Below are 15,987 nucleotides of genomic sequence, written 5' to 3'. Positions count from 1 at the left end.
GATCGATTATATTGTTACGCCACCAGATGGCGACAAATTACTTTTAAAAAACATTTGTCATTGAATCGTTCATTCAGGAGATTGGTTCAAAGATGCTGATTCATCTATGAAACGATTGTATTTGATTGAGGAATTTAATCATTCATTCAAACCCAAGTTTTTTTTAAATAAATAATTCAGATTAATTAAAAAATTTTATAGACTTCAGCAATTAACATAAATTATGTTATTTTGTTTAGTTGTTTGTTCAGAATCGTGATCTCTATTTTTATTCTCAGTTTATCCAGAATTGTGTTGCTCTAATACATAGCTTATATATCATTTTGTTCTATTTAAAGTAATGTATAGAAGGTAGGGCCCGAAAGTGACTCAAGCCCAGGGGCCCCCACCACCCTAAGTCCTGCCCTGACGACCAATCATTGTTTACATACTGGGACACAAACCGGAGAGACCAGGCCTGGAAGGAGGTGGCAGAGACGGTTGGAGAATCTGGTATGTATCATGCTTGTATTCTGTCCGTGTACTCTGTTTATCATTGAATGACAGGCAGCATATCATATCATGTGTGGATCAAATAGGCGCTATCGCCCAGCCAAATGAGGAATAAAATATTAAAGTGATCAGTTTTCATACACAAAATAATGAATTACATTTGAGTGGAAGGTGGATTTGACCGTTTATCTGTCAGTTGGCTGGTAGATGGTAAACGCTTAAAAAAATGTATTTATTATGAACCTTGCATAATTGAAATCTATACCAGAACCTGTTTTATTTGGCATGTTTAATTCAGTTCTTATTTTAATAACTAAACAAGTTTAAACACTTGAGCAACACTTGTTGTATTTGAATTAATTGTTTAATTTATTTACATTTTTGCATGTCAGAGGATACATGTAGGACCCGATGGAAGTCACTGGGGGACAGATTTAGGAAGGAGAAGAAAAAAGAAAGGGAAATGACAAGGAGTGGGGCAGGGTCGCCTGGGACCCAACCCTGGCGTTTCATGGCGGTGTTGGGATTTCTCACACCATTCCTTCATGACCGTGAGACGTCCAGCAACATCCCCAGACGACCTCTGCCCCCTTCACATCAGTCCATCAGTCCAGAGCCAGAGGAGGACAGCCAGGTCAGAGAAGACAGCCAGGCCATCACCCAGCAAGCCCCTTCAAGCAGAGGAGATGAGGCAGGCAGTGACACAGGCAGGCAGAACCTAACAAAGCTCTCAAATACATTATTATTTCAGTACTATCAAGGAGGGTTAAGTCATTTAGAAAATCAATGTCAATCTGTGTAGAGCTGAACCATATGCTGCAAAGTTTAGGCCACACAACCGTTGACACCTAATGCGTAATAACGTTATATAATAAATTATTTCAAAGAATGATTTGACATTAAAATCATGCCATGTTCATTGATTATCAATTGTTGCTGTAACTATGCAGGCAGACAGACAGAGCAGGAGGAAACTGTCGAGATCAATGACAAGGGTAGGAAGAGAAAAAAAGGGAAATGTCTTCTTTTGAGAGAGGACTGTTGGCAGCAATTGAGCCCCTGACGCAGATGACCACGCTGCCACATCCACCACCACCGCCGCCGCCTCCAACACCAGCAGCAGATGAAGACGAGGTTTTCTTTCAGAGCCTCTTGCCGTCCCTTCGTAGGCTTTCTGTGCTGAGGAGGGCCAGGCTTCTGCACACACACACACATACATATTACATACATACAGCACTAAAATAAACATATTAAAATAATCGTATGGCTGTATTGTTTTCTCATGTTCATATAGAATAATACAGTAAGTATTTTAAATTTGTCGTATCATACAGCGCTGTCGACGCAATACAATCACTTAAAGGGATAGTTCTCCCAAAAATGTAAATTCTGTCATCATTTACTCACCCTCAAGTTGTTCCAAACCTGTATGAGTTTCTTTGTTCTGTGAAGGCCTTTGTATTTTCTCTCCAGTGAAAATCTGCTCAAATCATGAATGTATTAGTTGAAAACAGGGCTGAAAGGGCAAAGGCTATGTACATTATGACATGGTGATGAAAATATAAAACCAACATGTTAATTTAATGTAAAAAATAATTGTTATGACACTTGGAATCTGCACTTTTAAGAAAAATATAGGTAGCTCTTAAAAGAGCTTTTGGGTTTTGTGGCTCTGAAAAGAGCCTTTGGCGTATTCTATGAATTCGGCTGCCATGGCACTGCACCCTCCTGGTTGAAGTAGTAGGCACAGTACATCTCTCGGAGTTGGATAGCTCTACGGGTGGCATTGTTGGAGCCCATCCTTGGTGCATCTCGCAGGGCCTCAGGAGCTGAAGATGGCTCAATGGTGGGTTCAGCTCTGTGTGCGCATCTTCTCCCCCTTTCCAGCAGGGGCGGACTGGCCATCTGGCGTACCGGGCGTTTTCCCGGTGGGCCGCTGGACAATGTGGGCCTGCCCGTTGCTACGTAAATATATGAAGAATAAATTATAGTAAAACTACGTAGCCTATATCCTTCCGTCAGCCCAGACGAATGGCCCGCGCAGCCCTCTTGAGGCAAAACTCCATGCAAAACTCTAATCTATAGCCTGCTCAGTCCCAGTGTCTCAGTGGTGTAAAAGCGCTCGTCAATGTCAAAATGTTTGCGATATCCAATCAAATTCGACGAGGCGGGATTTACTGTGCACAGCAGCCGAGCAGCGCGGGCGACACTTGAATGCGAGCCGAGGTAAGAGCTGAATACGAGTCAATGGGCAGCAATATTTCCCGACTGTTAACGATTTTAAAAATGTTAAACGACGGACATTAATTTCCAGGGATGTAAACTACTGTTGAGCTTTCAGAATGAATCAGATTATAATGCCTTTTACGTTATTCGTCGTCAAAGAATTGTAGCAACATTGACCCGATTCAATCAGATTTTGGGCCGAATACATCACCGGATTAGGCTTCTACACACCAACTCGTGACTCTCCTAATCAAATCAGACATAGACAATGGGGTGTGTGTGTAAGAGATATCGAAGTTAATGAACAACCACGATGTCCGCCAGATTGTCTGAGTCTACAGAATGGAGCATCGAATTGTACCGCCTGAAGGCATCCACATGACTTTACACACACACACATATCAGCGCTGAAAGAAGACAATTCTTGCACGACACGTTTTACTTAAAACATGGGACTTAAAGAACTGTCTTAATAATGTTCAAATATATATAATCCGTTGATTTCATGTCTTTATACAATGTATTAGAATAACTAGGATGTTTACTGTTGCCAATCAAAACCTGTATGCCAGTAACTGTGATAATCTTGTATATCTGGACGCGCAAATCGCAGAATGACCGTTCTTAGTATCTCTGTTATCGCAAAATTATGACTAGGCCAAATTTGGTTCAAAAATCAGATTTTGATGCATAATTTCAGAAATACCAGCTTTCTAAAGAAAAAGAGGCTTAGAATTTCCACCCTATTGATTAACTCAGAGGAGGGGGGTTCAGAGAACAATGGAACACTCGCGCCTTCTCGAGAAGATCTCTCCACGGACGTGATTGGATCTTTCCATAAGTCGGGCTCGGCCACTCCATCTATAAATGCAGAAGTTATCATGAACTCCTTGCGCTCCGCCATTCCGCCACTACAAGGACCCTGGCCTTTGACCTTCCTTTGAGAGAGGGATTCCTTTGGCACCAAGCCAAGAGAGAGAGACCTGCAACTTCTGGAGCGACTTTCCTGAACTTCACAGAAATTCTCCGGACTCACCTCCTTAGCGAACTTCCACGACGATTCGAACTCAGACACGTACACGAGAGAGCCTAATGCAAGTATTATATTTCACCTTTAACTGCTTGTACGAGGTTGTCTGAATTAATCCTGATTCACGAAATCATAAATGTCTGAAGGGTTTTGGTGAAGTGATTGAACTGTCTGTCTCTCTCTCTCTCTCTCTCTCTCTCTCTCTCTCTCTCTCTCTCTCTCTCTCATCTCTCTCATCTCTCTCTCCCTCGTGGATTCTCTCTTTCCATCATTCTTTTCCCTTTGATTTTATTCGTTAAGTTTGATTTTTCCTTGTTTGTACCATATCGTTTGTTTCTCCTATATATATGCATATTTACCCCCGTGTGATTCGTAGCTTTGTATTCTATAGTGTTTTATTAAAACTCAATAATTGCATTAAACTGAATCCTTATTGTTTTGCTCACAAATCTCGAAGTCACTGAAGCGTAAGATCTAAGCTACCCATTTAAGCTTGATTTTCATGTATTACTACTTTAGTAATACAAATTGTGCAAACATAAGAGATATTATTTGTCCTGATCAAACAGATCAATGTTTCTTAAGGTTTGTAAGATTGATAATTGATGAAGAAATCAATTTGGATAAAGGTTACTTTTAAATGATTAAAGGTTCCGTTATACGTTAATTTTTCTGTACAACAAGCTAATAATATTCATAAACTCATGAATATTCATACCATTTGAATTAATTATTCCCCAGAACTTATTGTTGTTACAGAATGCACAAAGAAACATTAGCGTAGGTGTCGCAGTTTTCAGCATATCAGAGGGAATGTTTGTCTTTCTGTTTCCAGGCTTTCTTCAGTAATTTCACAATCATTTTCAAATGATTCATAATACTCAAAATATCTTTCTCATATATCATGCTAAAACTGGCAACTTTCATATTCAAGTGGCCAATGGAAAGTGACATATGAAAATAAATATATAATTTGCTAGTTACATGCATTATTTTACACACTGGTAATCAAAAGTTTGAAATAATTAAGACTTCTTAAATTGTTTTTGAAAGAAGAAGGCTGAATTTATTTGATCAAAAATACAGTAAAACCACAAATATTAAGAAATATTGATACAATTTCCAATAGGCCTAGTTGTTTTCTATGAGAATGTATTGTAAAATGTAATTTATTTCTGTAAAAGCTGACTTTTCAGCATCATTACTTCAGTAAGTGTCACATGATCCTTCAGAAATCATTTTAATATGCTGTATTTTTCATATCATTTTTAAACTCTTTTCCACTATTTGAGCTCAATTCCATAAAATTACAGATGTCTAGATACTATAGCCACTAGAAAGGCACCCTAAAACAGTCCACATTCTGCACTACATCCTAAGTCTTCTAGACCAGAGTCCTGCACGGGTGACGGGTGACCCGCGAATATTGCTGAAACGGGTGAAAAACATCCTACTGTGTCGGATACGGGTGCGGGTCGGACAAGGGAGAACACGGGTCTAAACACGGGTTTTAAAAAGTCACGTGCAAACGAATATAGGCCTATATATAAAAATATATGCATGTATATTGTAGATGTGTTCCTGAAAATATGCATATACAAAAATATGCCTTGCCTGTATTTCAAGTTGATTTTCAAATCCATATCAGTTTATTTGTTCTCCTCCCAGGAGAATCACAACCGCGCGCGCGCTCTGCCTGCACTCGTCGAGATGGATCATGAGGAGTTGAAGAAAAGATAGCCGCAAATGTGGAAGTTCATCGCTGAGGAAGCACGCAGCTAACTGTGGTAACAAAACCAAGCACACGCAGTTCAATCGAACAGTATTTTTGTTATGGTTCCTGAGTTTAGTCTCTTAATAACACTGTCTTAGTAGCCTACATTAAGCCACTTTTGTACTTTTGTACATAGTATACGTTATTAGTATTATGTTTACTGAGTTTGGTCTCTTAATAACAGTGTCTTACCTACATTAAGCCACGTTAAGCGTTTTAGAATGTCCCGAAGTTGTCCTTAAGTTAATGGTCGTGTAATAACTTATGTATGCTGGCAATAAACATTTTTGTAAGTGTGTCTGTAGTAAACGTTGTTTGTACGGGAAGAAGGAGGCGGGAACCGGCGGACAATCAAAACATTTAATCAAAATAAAATGGCGGCGACAGCCCCTCACGGTCGACTGCCGCCTACATACAAACAAACACAAAATGAAAATAAAAAGCTGCAGCCCCTCACGGACGACTGCAGCGAACACAAAATAAAACATAACACAAAATCCAGGCCTGGTCCTCTCTCGTCCCTCACTGTCGTCGCTCCTCCTTTATAGTCCCTCACTCCTCCGCGAGGGCCGAGATCGCTGCGGCGCTCAGCTGGCGCTCATCCTCCCTGATGTGCGCCGCCTCGTCCCGCCCTCACGGTCCCTCGGCCTCGCTGCTCGCCACATACCCCCAACGCCCTTCGCAGGCGATCACGGCGGCCGCGGGACCTGGGGGTAAGAACAGCGAGGTGAGAGAACGGAGCGGGGAGCATGAGGAGCGACAGAGACGAGAGAGTGGAGAGAGGAGAAAAAAAAAACAAAAAAAAAAAAATTCTGGTCCGGTTCCCAGACACACTGCCGCTCGGTCCTCAGCCAGCCGAGAGGCTCTTCCTCGCGGTGCCATGCGGTGGTACTGGACGGCCGGTGGACGGCTCGACACTCCTCCGCCCCCTGGCCGCTGGCGGTGGCTCCTCCTTCTGAGGGCGGCCGGAAGCGAGTCCCCGTCCCGCGCTCCCTGCTCCTCCCCAATATGGCGGGCGGCAGCAGGCTTCGGCTCCGGGCAAGCGCTGGGGACTCCTTCGCCCCCTCGCGGACGGCAGCCACCCCACCTCGACCCAGGGGCACGGCAGCGAGCTCTCCGTCCCACCGACCTTCATCCGCTCCAGCACCACCGCTTCGGGCAGCCGCTCGCGGACTTCTCTCCTCCGCGCTGCCCGAACTCCGCGGCACCGCGATCCCCCTCAGCTGCGAGGGCTCTTCGACAGCGTGTCCCTCCTTCCTCCCGGGTTTCGGCACCACTGTAGTAAACGTTGTTTGTACGGGAAGAAGGAGGCGGGAACCGGCGGACAATCAAAACATTTAATCAAAATAAAATGGCGGCGACAGCCCCTCACGGTCGACTGCCGCCTACATACAAACAAACACAAAATGAAAATAAAAAGCTGCAGCCCCTCACGGACGACTGCAGCGAACACAAAATAAAACATAACACAAAATCCAGGCCTGGTCCTCTCTCGTCCCTCACTGTCGTCGCTCCTCCTTTATAGTCCCTCACTCCTCCGCGAGGGCCGAGATCGCTGCGGCGCGCAGCTGGCGCTCATCCTCCCTGATGAGCGCCGCCTCGTCCCGCCCTCACGGTCCCTCGGCCTCGCCACAGTGTCTATAATGTAATATGCTAAACTGACTTTATTGCGGGTGCGGGTCGGGCGTCGGTTCTATTTTAAGCGGGTCGGGTCGGGTGCGGATTTTAATTAGTGCTGTTGTCGGAGAAGGGGTCGGATGCGGTTTTAAGCACTGCGGGTACGGGCGGGTGCGGGTTTACAAAATCGGAGCTGTGCAGGACTCTGTTCTAGACAATAGCATTTTATATGGTCTGATTTTATGGTAGGTATTGAACTTAATGATATTAAACTACAGTGTATGGAAAAGAGAAATCAAAATTTGTATACAAAAAAAAAAAAATACAATTTGCCATGTGCACCAGGAAAGACAAATTATAAACTGAAGAAGTATGCCTGTCATTCAGTATGATAAGCATTTCAATAAAACAATTCATATAATTCATATTTTTGAATAAATAGCTTCTGTGTTTAAAATTGCCCTGTGTATAATGAGCTGGTGGGTTTATGGTGAGGTGTGTTGCACACCGGGTGTGATGGGCCGCTTTGTGCCAGAAAGTCCAGGGCCACTTTTTTGCCCCAGTCCACCCCTGCTTTCCAGTGTCTTCATGCGCAGGAAGTTGTGCAACACACATGTGGCCTTCACACACACCTCTGCAACCTCTGGACTGGTTGCAATGACACGGGCGGTACATCCGCCACCGAGCTGAGAGGATGCCAAAGGCGCACTCAACTACCAACCTAGCCCGGCTGAGGCGGTAATTGAACACCCTTTTCTCTGGTGGGATGTGATGTCCAGGGTATGGCCGCAAGAGGTTGGTCATCAGTGGGAAGCCCTCATCCCCGGCAGATTGACCATTATTTGGCTTGACACCGGAGTGGTCTGGATCAGGTGATGATGGACCAGGATCGGCTTGGGTTCCTGTCAGGTCGGGGTTGGACTTCTGGTCAAGTCTCGAGCTCAAGCCCTCCACCAAGGACAGCAAGTGTTATCTCCTATCCAATACAAAGATTATATGAACATGTGAACTCATGAATGTTTTTTTTTTTTTTAGCTGATTTACAACAGAACTGAATTCTTGCAATTGCATCACTAATTGTGTTATTTTCCTGTTTATTACTGTGAAGCTGCTGTGAAACAATCTGTATTGTATAAAGCGCCGTATAAATGAAGCTGACTTGACTTGACTATAACAAGAACATGAACACAAATTTGAAAACCTCACTACAAATAATCCAGAATTGAAGATAAATGATATTAATCCTACTCTGTCTGTTACACTACCTCACACCTGAAATCACTGATCGAGTGAATCTCCTGAACTTCTCCTGAACTTCTCCAGATCATTTCTAATCCATTCATGTTGTAACACCTGCTCTAACGTCGGCCGTTTCGTTGGATCCCGGGCTAGGCACTGGCTAATCAGATCACTGCATTCTGTACACATTTTATTAAGGAGAGAGCTGGTTAGTCATGATGACCATGTGACACGAATGTTGGCAATTATGAAAACAGCATCTGGTGAACTATAAACTGAATGCATTTCAACTTGAAACATCTTACATACTTCACCTTTACCTGTTTCTAAACAGAGCCTTTGCTTTATGTGTGTGTGTTTATCGATATTCTTCACTCACCTTTGGATAAGTTGGAGTTCTGAAATGTAACTTTGGCCTGTGTGATTTCCGTTCTATTGCCAAAGGGAGAACGTCCGTTAACCATCAGGTACAACAACACCCCTAGAGCCCAGACATTTGCTGGGACGGCGTGGAATCGAGATTCTGTGAAGACTTCAGGTGGGCAGTAAGAAGGTAATCCTGTGAGCAAGACATTTTTGCACATTGTTGAGCAATTTCTTCAAAGCATCAAATAATCAGAAAGTCACTACATCCAGGTTTCCACACTCCAAAAATACTCACCACGGTATATTTTTGTCTCGTAGCCATCACCACTAAGTAGCTGACCGCAGCCAAAGTCGATCAGCTTGAGCTCTAACGTGTTTGTCTTCACCAGGAAATTCTCTGCATGAACGTCATTATGAAAAACGCCATGCTCGATGCAGTGCTGTACCGCCAGCGCAGCCTGTCGCAGGACGACCCGTGCTGTTGTTTCATCCAGTTGACACGAATGACGAATGATGAAGTCCAGCAAGCTCTCGCAGGGGTCAGGGAACTCCATTATGAGAACGAATGTCCGAGGATGTTCAAACCAGTCGTACAGTCGGACGACGTAGGGGCTTATGGGTTCATGCCTCATCATTAGCAGCAGCGCCACTTCTGTAACGAGAGGTTCGGGATGCCCGGGCTAGAGAAAAGTAGTAGACAGAAGGTTAGCTGGGTAAAAATCTGAAGAAAACCTATCATTTTTAAATGTACTTTTCTTTGATCTTTACAGACACGATCATCAGAGCCTTTCCAGGTTTATTGATCTATTACATTTACACCTAATGCTTCCTACAGGTGTATTGACTACAGTAATCAGCACTTAAACAACAAACAGCACTTAAACAACAAATACAACTTTTGACCAACTTACAATATCAAGATAACGATCATTGTCAATCTTGTGCATCTGCTTGATGGCAACCTGCAAAAAAAAAAACAGCGTTCAATAACGGTATTCAAGCGCCTGACTTTGCACATAACATTTACGATTTGAGCATCTAAGTATTAACCCATCTGTATTAAGAATGTTTTGATGCATGCAAGAGCAAAAATGTTTGTACAATTCAGCAAGATTGCTTTACCTTTTTGCCATCAAACTTCCGTGTTCCCTTGAACACTCTCCCAAAAGTTCCGGATCCAATCATCTCTCCCACGTTATAGAGAGTCTCAAAGGAGTCTGAAAAACAAAATATGAGAAATGTATGAGCTTGCAAACAAGACGATAATAATACTGTTTAAAACAATGTTGGAGAAATAATGTCTTTAATAATTTTAATAATAAATAATACTTTTACTTTAAAAAAAGGTTCCCAGTAAAATGAAATCCAATGTGACTGTACACTGCCCAGCCTTATTTCAGTCTCACCTGTTGAGCTCGTGTTCACCGGTGAAGCCTCCATAAGGCCATTTGAAGTCTCCGTTGGCTCGACGGGAACTTGACCTGGCAGCGGATGGCACATCCACTCTTCGTCGCTCCAACTGCCCTGTTCGTTTCGGCTATCCGATCTATCGCCACTCCACCTCCAATCGACGATGTACGAGCCTCTGCTGCTAAGGCTCAACGACTCTCTGCAGAACCGCCTCACTGTATTGTCCTCAGAGAGGGACAAATATGATGTGGACATGATGCCTGCTGAAGACATTTTTAATAATATTAATAATCAATGTCAATGGCGAAATTGTTACTTTATGTTTTATTTTTTTCAACTTTCTATTTTCAATGACACATTATTTTGTTAACTGAGCCATAACTTGTGTAATAAAAGCCTATTCTGACCTCTGCGAAAGCCTTTAGATGGAGTGGACGGACGTCCATGATCATCTGGGCTCTGCCGGCTGCCGCTCTGCCACTCTCTCTTCCTGTCAGTCCGACCTGTTGGCACAGAAACAGAAAACTCAGAAGACAGAAGCGCTAAATGTGTAGGAAGCTCCTGGATCTGTGATTGCTAGATCCTTTGTTTTATATTAAAAATATCAGTGCAAACAAGACGATAATAATTCTGTTTAAAACAATGTTGGAGAAATAATGTCTGCAGATTGACCATTATTTGGCTTGACGCCGGAGTGATCTGGATCAGGTGATGATGGACCAGGATCGGGCTCTGGCTCCAGATCCGCTGGAGGAACAAAAGACTCCACAACATCCACATCACTGAGACAACAGCAGAGGAGCGAGCGCCTCACAGCCTTACACACGTTCCTGAGGAAAGAACGAACTCGTTTCCTCTTCTTACATTCTGTGGGTTTTTCTGAAATGAAGAAAACAAAACTGAATGATTAGAAACATCTCTGACGTCCAATTAGGCAGTGATAAAATGACATAACTTACGTTTTACTTAAAAAAAAGGTCACCAGTAAAATGAAATTCAATGTGACTGTACACTGCCCAGCCTTATTTCAGTCTCACCTGTTGAGCTCGTGATGTACGAGCCTCGGCTGCTAAGGCTCAACGACTCTCTGCAGAACCGCCTCACTATATTGTCCTCAGAGAGGGACAAATATGATGTGGACATGGTGCCTGGTCAAGACATTTTTAATAATATTAATAATCAATGTCAGTGGTCACATGAAATTGTTATTTTCAATGACACATTATTTGTTAAAGGGTTAGTTCACCCAAACGCCGGCGCTACGTCATATTCTCGCGCATGCGTCGTGGAGGCCTACACGGAAGACAAGAAGAGGTTGAATAAAGGCGTTATTTTGATTTTTTTTTTGGCACAAAAACTATTGACGTCGCCTCGTAAAATTATTGTAGAGCCACTGTGGTGAGATGGACTTTGTAACGACATTTTAAGTGCCTTTTATGGGTCTTGTGAGTGTAAATGTACCAGGGTTTTTCCTACATTGAAAATTTTTTGGCGGCCGCCAAAACAAATTTTTGTCCCGCCAAAGCTTTATTTGATGAGCTATTGTGATTTATGAATGATGTAGAATAGATGCTGCGCTTGTAACTGAGTGACAGAGAGACGATCAGAGCTCCTCCCTCGCTCGCACTCTCTCTGTCTTCAAAATAAGCATTCTTAGCTTTCTAATATTTCACATATTACGTTAATAAAAATCAAAAGGTCGGAAGACCGAATCCATGTTGCACGTGGCGCTATCAGACGATGTTTTCCTTTCATTGCCGCTGGGTGTGAAATGCGCTCAAAAAACATTGACTGATTCTCTGACCAGCTGACATAAAGCATACTTTCAATAAACGGGAAACAAATCGTGTCCAGTTATGAAGTGTTTTCTGTGTGTTGACAAATCTTTCGCGATGTTCTAACAGACGGGATTCGCACACAACGCGTCTGCTAATGTCCGATTCGCAACCTAATGAACCGAATCATTTTAACGACTGGTTAGAACAACTGATCTGTCCAACACTGAACTAACGAATCAGTTTAAATTTACTCAGAACACCTGAAATGAGAACACAAGTGTGCTTACACAATTTAGCAAGAGTGGGTGTAAGAGTTAGTTTTAATTATCCAGTCTTTCAGCTTATTTATGTTCATAATGTGTAGTAAAATAAATAGCCTATAAATCACTTAGTTTAGACTGTGAGGTGAACCCAGAACAAAGTTGTTGTTAGCTAGCTGATAATTTTATGAAATTGTATATGGCAGAAAATTAGGCTATTTGTTCATTTTTTAAAAACTACTTTTTAATATTGATATGATTATATACCAAAACAATTATCAGTAAATAGTGTAAAAATGAGGAACAAAAACAAACATCAAGGTATCCCACATGAAGAAATACTATAGTATATTATAGTAAAATTACTATAGTGTTTTTGAGCCATACTATAGTAAAGATACTACAGTAAATTGTAGTATATTGTATTATATTATAGTATTTACTACACTTTGTTTATTTACTGTAGTATATTTACTATAGTACAGTTCAAAAACACTATAGTATTTACTAGAGTAATTTTACTATAATATACTATAGTATTTTTTCATGTGGGATCAAAATAAGATAAGCAAAAGTTACAAACTTTCTTTGAATTTATTTAAAATGTATTGTCAGTATTGCGCTTGCAGATCATGTGGGTAGGGGACTTTTTTTACTGTGCGTGCGTGTGTCATGTCTGTCAGCCACCACCGAAGACCATTTTTGACCCAGGAAAAACCCTGTGTACTGAATGCCAATGGAGGCCTATCTGAGGCCTTCTCAGCCATCAGCTTTCAACAAAAAATATCTTCATTTGTGTTCCGAAGATGAAGGTCTTAAGGGTGTCGAACGACATGAGGGTGAGTAATTAATGACATCATTTTCATTTTTGGGTGAACTAACCCTTTAACTGAGCCATAACTTGTGTAATAAAAGCCTATTCTGACCTCTGCGAAAGCCTTTAGATGGAGTGGACGGACGTCCATGATCATCTGGGCTCTGCCGGCTGCCGCTCTGCCATGCTCTCTTCCTGTCAGTCTGACCTGTGGGCACAGAAACAGAAAACTCAGAAGACAGAAGCGCTAAATGTGTAGGAAGCTCCTGGATCTGTGATCTGGGTCTGGTCTGGCAGCGTATCCTGGGGGCCAGTTGCATAAACTAAGCCATTACGTTAAGACAGTGTCTTAAGATCTAGTATGAGCCACTAGCAGTTAGGCAAGTCTATGTTTTTATGTAACTGATTTAAAAAAATGTATGAACAGTCTTAAAGAAAAAAAATGTATGTCTAACTTGTAAGACTAGTCTTAACGGTTTATGCAACCGGCCCAGGCCTGATCACGGTCATCAGAACACTGTCTGTCTCCAAACCTCCTGACCAGCCGTCTGAGAGAAAGCAGCTCTCCTGGATATGGAGCGGCCCGAGGCTGAAATATTTCAGTAACATAACATAACTAACGTTAAAGCACTCACCTTCTCTTTCACCCATCATCTTCGCCATCGACATCCTCCTGCAATCTGGAACAAAAACAATACAAAACACAAAACAAAACAAAACAACACACAATACAATACAATAAACTCTCCTCAAAAATACTCCTCCAAAAAAAAAGAAAACAAAAACAAAGAATTAATCAAACTCGACACTCCTAAAATAAGAAAAGAACAATAAGATAAAAGTATCTACAACTCAAAAATGTAACTCTGTAAAGGATATCTCCTGCGATGTTCTTCCAGAATAAAAGTCTCGTCTCCTCCAAACAGCTTCAAAATTTCAAGGTCAGCACAGAAAATATTCTGCAAAAGTTTGTGAAATCGCCTCAGTCGTCTCTCTCAACAACAGATCAACAACACAATCGGTGCGTGTCTGAGTCTGCGTCAGAATTCATAACAGGCGTCGCCATAGCAACTAAAACGTGAATCATTCATATGAGCGGAGCCGTGAGCGCGCATCGATCTGAACACATTTATTGAATAGTTACAAACTTCATTTGGACGTTTTCTTTATTAAAAAGTTTGAACCTGTTTCATTGACTCAGTTCAAAACTTTGATTCAGTGATTCCTCTGCATCATCATCACTCAGAAATGCTAGATGTCTGTGCATGCATCAAAATGTGTTGGTAAATACTTTGATTTATTTATTTTTACTATATTTTTGCATATGAATAAAAAATATTAAATAATGTTTCCTTGTATTAGTTTAACCTCTCAATCCGCAGTGGTGCATTAAAGGATTAATGAAATGATAAATTATTAATTTAATGCTTCATTTAGCATTTAATTAAATGCTAAAGGACCGGCCACTTAAACATCAGCATAATAAATGCAGTTACTCATCTTTCATCTCCTATCGTGCAGATCCGATCGGACGAATCCAATAAACACCAGCATGTAAGTGTAAGGGTCCACTCTGAAAAATAGAGGGGGGCAAACAAAAAAATCCTCCTTCATTTACTTGAGCGTATTTGAGTTATATTAGTAATTAATCACGTCCATTTTCAATGCAATAGCGAGTATTCTGAGGATCTCCCCTGCAGTTTAGAGTCTTCAGCTCCAGTTAAACCCTCCCAGGTCTCTCTCCTTCAATCACAGGCCTTCTGATGACTCATTATATACAGGAAGCGCATTACAGGCTCCGTGAGGTGTCAGTCAAAGCGGCTATGGTTTTGGTTGGATAAAGGCAGGCAATGCCTAGCCAATGCCTTGCCAACAAAGGTTTGATTGATGGACGTTGTAACCAATCAAAAGGCATCATCTTGCGAGAGCACACCGCAGTGGAGACTGGCACTTCTTATCAACTAAATTAGTTTTTTACACTTTGTAAATTCTGTAATAGTTGCTTTAGTTTTTCAGTAACTGTATATATCCATTATAATTAGCAGTTTATTGCAGATTTATTTGAATGAAACGCTACTCTTTACAATTACAAATCTTCTGAAATAAAGGGCCTTTTTGAAAGGACGCCTTGAGGTTTTTTTGTTTTTTTTTGACATAAAAGCTTACAGAAGCTACATTTGTAAGAGTATCATCCTCAAATTTGAATCACAACATGATCAGAAATGCAGTTTTATATTATGGTTATTTTCAGGCCTTTAACATTAAAGTATCATACATTTTTCCCTGAGTGAATTTCAATACAACTTTTCAGGGTAGAGGAGGCGTGCAAGATGGCGCCCTGATCACATGTACGTTTGTGAGCTCAGCAATCCCAAACTGTTTTATAATAGTTACAACGAAACTTTTTTTTTGTTGAGAATTTCCATTTATTAATGTCTTGAATTTTTGGAACAACGATAATGGGAGGATCTGAAAAGAGGAAAGGTGTGAAGAAGTCAGGGAAAACAGTGTCGGATACTCCTGCTGGATCTGCTGGCACAGGTGACGATAAACAAGCAGTCGAACGACATAACAGTACTCCTGCAACCGGGGTATTGAAGGACAGTTTGCTAGCCTAGAAATCTAGACGCACCCTAGCGTAGGGTTGCCACCCGTCCCGTAAAATACGGAATCGTCCCGTATTTACAAGCAAAATGACGCGTTCCGTATCAAACCAATACGGGACGCGATTTGTCCCGTATTTTACACAGGTCCACACATAGTTCAATAAACACATACGGAGTTTGCAGTGTGGAGAATACTGATAGCAAATATAAAGAATCAATTTCACAATAAGTAGTACAGGAGCTCATTTGTGCGTGATTGCGGGCTTTGTTGCTATAGCGGCGGAGTCTCGAGAACATGCGCTGTGCCAGAGTGTGCCTGTAAACTTGCACGGTTTTTTAAAAACATGTCGAGCTTGCGTTGCGTCCACCGTTTGA

The sequence above is a fragment of the Gobio gobio genome, assembly GCF_949357685.1.
Source record: "Gobio gobio genome assembly, chromosome: 22".
NCBI classification, from domain to species: Eukaryota; Metazoa; Chordata; class Actinopteri; order Cypriniformes; family Gobionidae; genus Gobio; species Gobio gobio.
The sequence above is the reverse complement of the archived record's forward strand: the minus strand, read 5'-3'. Positions refer to the sequence as shown.